Consider the following 8502-nt stretch of genomic DNA (forward strand, 5'->3'; position numbering starts at 1 on the left):
TGTCAGTTGCCATTGCAACCCCATCACTTCCTGTGTGGCGATGGGGTTGCAGTGTCGTTACCGTGGCAACCCATTCGCTTGCTGTGTTGTGATGGGGTTGCAGTATCCGTAACCGTGGCAACCCCTTCACATCCTGTATGGCGATGTGGTTGCAGTGTCCATTACCATGGCAACCCCATCACTTCCTGTGTGGCGATGGGGTTGCCACAGTACTGGACACAGCAACCACTTCCTGTGTAACGAAGTGGTTGCTGTTCCCATTACCATGGGAACGCCATCTCTCGCTGCCTGGTGTTGGTTTATTGATTTGAGATGAATCTGGATCGATCCATAAACTTTTTCCCAAATCAAACAATTTATTTTAAATCCATTGATCCTTCTTTCTCTCTTTCCTGTTTTTTCTCTGACGTGGCATTCTATGACGTCATTTCCAAAAATAACACCACTTCCATCATTAGAATAAACAGTGACGGTGCAGCTTTAACCCCCAGCTCCGTCGGGGTGATGGAGCTGTGACGTCACGGGGCTGAGGAGGAGCCGCTCCGTCCATCCCTCCATCCTTCCTCCAAACCAGCTGCTCCGTGCGGACCCGGACCTCCGACATGCTGCTCCTCCTCCTCTCCTCCTCCTTCATCCTCCTCTTCCTCTCCTCTCCTCCGGGAACCTGCGCAGACTCCATCGGTGAGAAACCAGACGCAGCTTCCGTCTCCTCCACCGGGTTCTATCTCCTCCACCCGCTCCTGTCTCCTCCACCCGCTTCTATCTCCTCCACCCGCTTCTGTCTCCTCCTCCTCCCGCTTCTGTCTCCTCCACCGGTTCTGTCTCCTCCAACAGTTTCTGTCTTCTCCACCTGGTTCTGTCTCCTCCACCCTCATCTTATTTTGTTTTCCATTTAAAGTTGAATCTTGGTTCATTGACAAGTTTCCTGCTCAGCGCAGAATCAAAAGAACAGTCACTACAGCTGTTCAGGTTGAAATCCGTTAAATCGCTCAAATTGGTTAAATGTTAAATCAGTTAAATGTTAAATGAGTTAAATGTTAAATGAGTTAAATGTTAAACTGGTTAAATTGGTTATATCAGTTAAATGTTAAATCAGTTAAATGTTAAATGGGTTAAATGTTAAATCAGTTAAATCGGTTAAATGTTAAATCAGTTAAATGTTAAATCAGTTAAATGTTAAATCAGTTAAATGTTAAATCGGTTTAATGTTAAATCTGTTTAATGTTAAATTGGTTAAATTGGTTATATCAATCAGTCAATTCTGAAAGAGTCGTTCCTCTGAGCTCATGGTCTCAAAACATGATTTTTTTTGTTGTTGTTGAAAATAGCACTCGGATGATGCATTCTAACCATTGTAACATGCCTCCAAACCACCCCGTTCCAGGACGCTCTGTTTAAGTGGGTGGAGCCTCCCTCTTGAGGCCCCTAGTTCTATGAGCCAATGGGGTTTGAGCTTTACTTCTGCGTCCATTGTATTAACTATGTAAACTTTCACCTATTTCACCTCCTCAGTTCACAAAAATCTGTTTCTGAACAAACTTGAGGCGAGAAATAATCAATCCAGTCGATGAATCTTCATCGTACTAGATCTACAGCCTCATTTAAAGGTTTGTTCCCACTTTCGTCGCTGCGCCTCAAGCTTGTGGAGGACACGGCGCGGGGGGGATCGTTTTGTTTCATGAAAGCATCTTCAAATAAAATTGATAAAATCAATAAATACATCTACAATAAAAACACTGTTTTTATTGGTTTTGTTTGGAGAGAGGCACAGCGCATCGCACGTCGCAGCCTGCAGTACATCTACCGCATACTTTATTATTAGTTATTTTTTAGGAAGAACTATTTTAACAAACACTGAACAAAGAGACTTTTACAACACATGCTGTAAAGTAATATATCTTCACACCTTGTTATTATCCAGCTGTTTTACAGTACTACAGTATTACAGTACTACGGTATAACATACTACGGTATTACAGTACTACAGTTTTGCAGTACTACAGTATTGCAGTACTACAGTATTACAGTATTGCATTACTACAGTGCTACAAAATTATAGTACTACAGTATTACAGTATTGCAGTACTACAGTATTGCATTACTACAGTGCTACAGTATTAAAGTACTACAGTATTACATTATTACAGTACTACAGTAATGCAGTATTACAGTAAGGATTGTTCTGCTGCAGGCTGATGGTCAGAGTGTGCACGTGGAAGTGGGTGTGCACCTGGGAGTGGGCGTGCACGTGGGCGTGCACGTGCACGATGTTTGAGCAGAAATTTGGTGCTTTCAGGGTCAATCAGCTTTTCATGAACCTTCTGGTTTAAACCAGGAAGTTAAAGTGGTAATCCTTCAGGTGCGGGCGTGTCAGGTTCATCTAGGTTTCCCTTCGTCTTCGCTCTTCATCACTTTCTTCCTTTCTTCGGATGCGTCGATCGTTTTTGTTTTCCTTGGATATTTTTCTGTTCTTGTTCTTCTTCTCAACGTTCGTCCATCACGACCGCAGCGCGCTACGCTGCTTTCGCTCGCTCACCGCCGCCGCTCCCCTCCTTCCGCTTGTCGCGTGTGCGGCGGACCCCGCCACCGACAAGGGAACAGCATGGAGGAGGAGCACGTGCAGGACGTAAATACGCGGAGTGGATGTTTGTTACACACTCTACACACTAAGAGACACTGTGTTCTGCCCCTCACCACCTGGAGACGTACGTGGCTACGCAGCGAGATAAACGCCCAAAAAGTACCTGAGACAGGAGTTGACTTTAGTGTCTAATAGAAGCAGCGAGAAGCAGTGGAACAGTACAGAAGCATGAAGGATGCAGAGCGACCACCAGTCTATAAGTTGTCGTAGCTCCTACACTATGGATGGAAGGAGATGTGGTGTGAGTCTGACTGCCTGACTCATATGCTCGCGTTACGCTGTCGTCACAGAGCTATGATGTCACAATGTCGATCGAGAGGGGCTCGACGCTCCCCGCCCGGCATCTGTAAGATGCCAAACTACCGGGAAGCCAGATTCAGGACGTTGGGGCCTTGCTTCGTCGTCCCTCGCATCGGAGTAGCTGGGCAGAGGGAGGACGACCCTTCGAGACCGGTCTAAGGAGCAGCCTCGCTGCACCGTCCTCCCTGATCTTCACCCAGACCCTCCTCACCTTCCTGATCTTCACCCGGACACTCCTCACCTTCCTGATCTTCACCCGGACCCTCCTCACTTGCCTGATCTTCACCCAGACCCTCCTCACCTTCCTGATCTTCACCTCATCTTCCTGATCTTCACCTGGATCCTCCTCACCTCCCTGATCTTCACCCGGACACTCCTAACCTTCCTGATCTTCACCCGGATCCTCCTCACCTTCCTGATCTTCACCCGGACCCTCCTCACCTTCCCGTCGTCGCTGGGGAAGGTGTTTGTGACGAGATCAAGGATCGTTCCTCTGGCTTGGCTGTCACGCCGCAGGGCGACGTCCCCTCCCTGCAGCTTTTGCCTTTCGCTTCCCTGGACGCGGCGTCCCTGCTGGTCGCTGACACATTCCCACCGTTCCCAGAAGGCGTTCGCTGGACTCTGCACTTGTCGCAATAGATGCCTGAAGAGGTCGCTCTCATCGAACTGGCCCGGAGGTGACAGGGGTGCACCGGCCTTCTGGTGGAGCAGAGCAGCCGGAGTAAGAATGGCGGGGCGCTCCGGGGCCGTGGAACCTGGTGTCAGTGGCCCCGGCATTGACTGTCGCTGGGCACCTCCGCCGCTTTGCGGTTCCATGTTTGAGGAGCGTGGCGTGACTCCGATCATCTCACGCGCGAAGGGAGCGGGGCATTGAACTGCCACGCGCATTCACTCTCCGTCAGGAGGTTCACCACCTGCTTGTCGGGAGGGCCGGCGGAGTCTTTTCCGGAGCTCTTTGCAGGCGCCCACCGCGTCGGCTCCACAGTCCGACCGGAAGCGCTTCACACGATCCCTGATGGCGAAGAGGCGTCCGAGAGCGTTCATCAAAATGGAGGTGTCCATTGACTGCAGCACTTTTCTGCAGCACTTTTGGTGTGAAGTGCACGTGAACTCGCACATGTGAAGACGACTTCCCGCCGCCTCCTGTTTGCCGGGCGTCCTCCTGTTGTTGGTGCGGTGACAAACGAAGCGGCGAACACATCCACCCCTATGTATGTGAAGGAGGGTCTGTGCTGCGTCCTGTGGATGCCCGTGTGGGAGGACTTCAGGTGGATGCCCGTGTGGGAGGACTTCAGTGTGAGGGCGTAGCCTCGGTTTGAAGGGTGGGTGGGCGGTTGGGGTGGGGGTGCTGCTTCTCCCTGCCTCGCCCTCCCTGCCTTCCAGAGGCACCTCCACCTCATCTCATCTGGTTCGAAACGAACCATTCGTTAAAACTCGCGCGTCACATTCCAAACGAACAACTCTTTTCACCGCCTGGGGAGCGACGAGTCCTCGTCTCCACTACCTGGTTCGCTGCTTCTCCACAGTGACAGTCAGTCTCCTTGATTCTGATTGATCATAATATTTAAAACACATTTCAATTTAAATGAGAACTAATTTAAAAATAAGCATTTTGCCTTTAAGAACTCTTTCATTTCAGTGACCGGTCGGTGTGTCTCTGGTGCGCTGGGTGACTCCATCGACTCGAAAACCCGACTCTCTTCAGTGCGTCACTCATACAAACTCAAGTCGGTGAAAAGGGTCGAAACCTCCATCTCTACACTACAAACCACTGACAAAACCATTGTGAGGCATATGAGGGGGGGGGACGCAATCTTTAAAATCATTGTTTCGCTTCTATTAGCAACAGTGCTTTCAATGCATATTATTATTTGATTGAAAATGATATACTTGTGTTTACAATGATATATTGAGGGGGAACAACTCTGTTTTTCTAGGAAGGGGGAGTCCGGACCCCCCTGTCCCCCCGTATTTTCCACCCCAGCTTTAGTGTGTTTTCTGTGTGTGTGTGTGTGTGTGTGTGTGTGTGTGTGTGTGTGTGTGTGTGTGTGTGTGTGTGTGTGTCCTTGCTGAAGTGTGCGTTGACGCTGCTGAAATGTCCTAAAATGGACTGGACGCTGGGTGTTGCTGCGTTGCCAAACTCCCAGCATGCACCTTGGCCTGGATCGCTGCGGATGCTTCCCTGCACCACCTGTACCACCCCCCCCCCTTATCAGGCAGCCTCCAGGGGGAGCAGCCTCCAGGGGGAGCAGCCTCCAGGGGGAGCAGCCTCCAGGGGGAGCAGCCTCCAGGGGGAGGAGCAGCAGCGCCTTATCCTCCATTTGTGAGGACAGGGACAGATTAGCCGTCATGTTAAGGAAATATTAGTGATTTGTTATGATGACACACACGTGCACTCACAGTATCACAGACACACACACACACACACACACACACACACACACACATAGACACACACACACAAACACACACATACACACAGAGACACACACAAACACAGATACACACACATACATACACACACAGATAAACACGCACGCACAAGCATGCGCACACACACACACACACACACACACACACACACACACACACACACACACACTCACCCATCTTTCCCCAGAGGACCAGCGTTACATGGCCGAGTCCCTGTCACACTGTGCAGCAGACGTGTGTGTATATGTGTGTGTGTGTGTGTGTGTGTGTGTGTGTGTGTGTGTGGTTGAAGTGCATTGTGGGTAAGTGGCACAGAGCTGTTGGTGATATTTACATCCGGTGATTTGATATTGAAGCCCACTTTGCATCTTAATGAGCAGAGCTCCACCCCCTCCTATTTATCTGTTTATCTTTTTATCTGTTTATCTATGTTTATCTGTTTACCTGTGGATTTGTTCATCTTAAACCTTGCTGACAAACAGTGGATATCCTGCAAAAATTAAATACACCTTCATTAGTTACGCTGAGTTTGTATTGTATTGCTTGCTGCGGATCCCCTGTAATACCTGAACCGACCAACAGGGGGCCGTGGACCCAATCACATTTTATCCCACCGGTCAGACTGGTTGCAGATTATTATTATAGTTCATAATAATCATAATAATCATGTTTGGATACCACATTAAAAAATGTTACTTCATGGAAAGCTCAACAGGAATATAAATAAGAAATAGAAATATTTAAAATAGAAAAAAAAACAGATCAAAAACATTAATACTTTCTATGACTTTGTGAGACTCATAAAAACAACTTTCGTAGGTTTTAATGAAGCTGCTCTCACAGCCTCCACACGACGAACCTGATTCAAAGAAGCTTTTAGTCAGCGCTGCTGAGTCATCAATCTGACACACACACACACACACACACACACACACACAGACACACACACACACACACACACACACACACACACACACACACACACACACACACACACACACACACACACACAGACACACACACACACAGACACACACACACACACACACACACAGACACACAGACACAGACACAGACACACAGACACACACACACACAGACACAGACACACAGACACACACACACACACACACACACACAGACACACACACACACAGACACACACACACACACACACAGACACACACACACACACACACACACACACACACAGACACACACACACACACACACACACACACACACACACACACACACACACACACGGACACACAGACACACACACACAGACACACACACACACACACACACACACACACACACGCTGGGGTTGATGCCTCATTAAGGAGAAGGCCGTATTTAATTTTGAGCTGCAAAGCATCAAGGGAGTTAAGAGAAGAGGTGGACACTGAGCTGCTTCTCTAATAATAATAATAATAATAATAATGACCATAATAATAATAATAACAACAATAATAATAATAATAATAACAACAACAACAACAATAATAACAATAATAATAATAATAATAATAATAATAACAATAATAATAATAATAATGACAATAATAATAATAACAACAACAATAATAATAATAATAACAACAATAATAATAACAACAATAATAATAACAATAATAATAATAATAATGACAATAATAATAATAACAACAACAATAATAATAATAACAACAACAATAATAATGGTCATAGCTGTAAAAGTTGGTGTCGGTGCTGACGATAGTTTTGGACCATTTTGAATTATTTGGCTTAGTTACTGGTTTCAGCAAACTGTGTGTTTCCTGTTTCCTGTTACCCATGATGCAGTTCACCTGCTTCCTGTCTGGAAAACACTTTTTCCTTTGGTCCTGAGCTCAGGCTCCTCCCACGACACCATCCAGTCCTTTCACACTCAACTAAATGGCCGCCTGTTGCCTGTTGCCTGTTGCCTGTTGCCTGTTGCCTGTTGCCTGTTGCCTGTTGCCTGTTGCCTGTTGCCTGTTGCCTGTGTGTGTGTGTTCAAAATGGCCGTCCCAATGAGCTTCATACACCCATTCAGTCTCTCATCCCCACCTCCTTCATCCCCCACCTCCCTCATCCCCCCCACCTCTCTCATCCCCCACCTCCTTCATAACCCACCTACCTCATCCCCCACCTCCCTCATCCCCCACCTACTTCATCCCCCACCTCCTTCATAACCCACCTCCTTCATCCCCCACCTCCCTCATCCCCCACCTACTTCATCCTCCACCTACTTCATCCCCCACCTCCCTCATCCCCCACCTACTTCATCCCCCACCTCCTTCATCCCCCACCTCCCTCATCCCCCACCTACTTCATCCCCCACCTCCTTCATAACCCACCTCCTTCATCCCCCACCTCCCTCATCCCCCACCTACTTCATCCCCCACCTACTTCATCCCCCACCTCCTTCATCCCCCACCTCCCTCATCCCCCACCTCCCTCATCCCCCACCTACTTCATCCCCCACCTCCTTCATCCCCCACCTCCTTCATCCCCCACCTCCCTCCGTCCGATCACCAGACCTCCCTCCCACTCAGCTCTCCATCATCAACGCTCTCCTGTGTGATCCTGTGCACGCTCCTGGGGGCCGGCGTGGGCTCCTGGGGGCCGGCGTGGGCTCCTGGGGGCCAGCATGGGCTCCTGGGGGCCGGCGTGGGCTCCTGGGGGCCCGCGTGGGCTCCTAGGGGCCGGCGTGGGCTCCTGGGGGCCGGCGTGGGCTCCTGGGGGCCGGCGTGGGCTCCTGGGGGCCGGCGTGGGCTCCTGGGGGCCGGCGTGGGCTCCTGGGGGCCGGCGTGGGCTCCTGGGGGCCGGTGCGTTTGGACATGTTGACATGTCAGGTTTTAATTTCTTTCACTTTTTGGTTTTTGTCTTATTTCAATTTCCTTTTCAGTTTTTATTTTTATTCTTATCATATTTATAATGAATATTTTCTGGTTTTCTCTTCATCGCACGGAAACAGGGAAAGGTGAAAGCACAGCGTGTCGTATCCTGGTTACTGTAGTGACAGTAATTCTCAGATGATGGGATGTTGTTTTAACCCCGCCCCCTGTCTCCCCCCCCCCACACACAGGTTGCCAGTTGGAGGAGCGTCTCTGTTCCCCCTT

This window comes from Zeus faber (genome assembly GCF_960531495.2).
Source record: "Zeus faber genome assembly, chromosome: 19".
Lineage (NCBI taxonomy): Eukaryota > Metazoa > Chordata > Actinopteri > Zeiformes > Zeidae > Zeus > Zeus faber.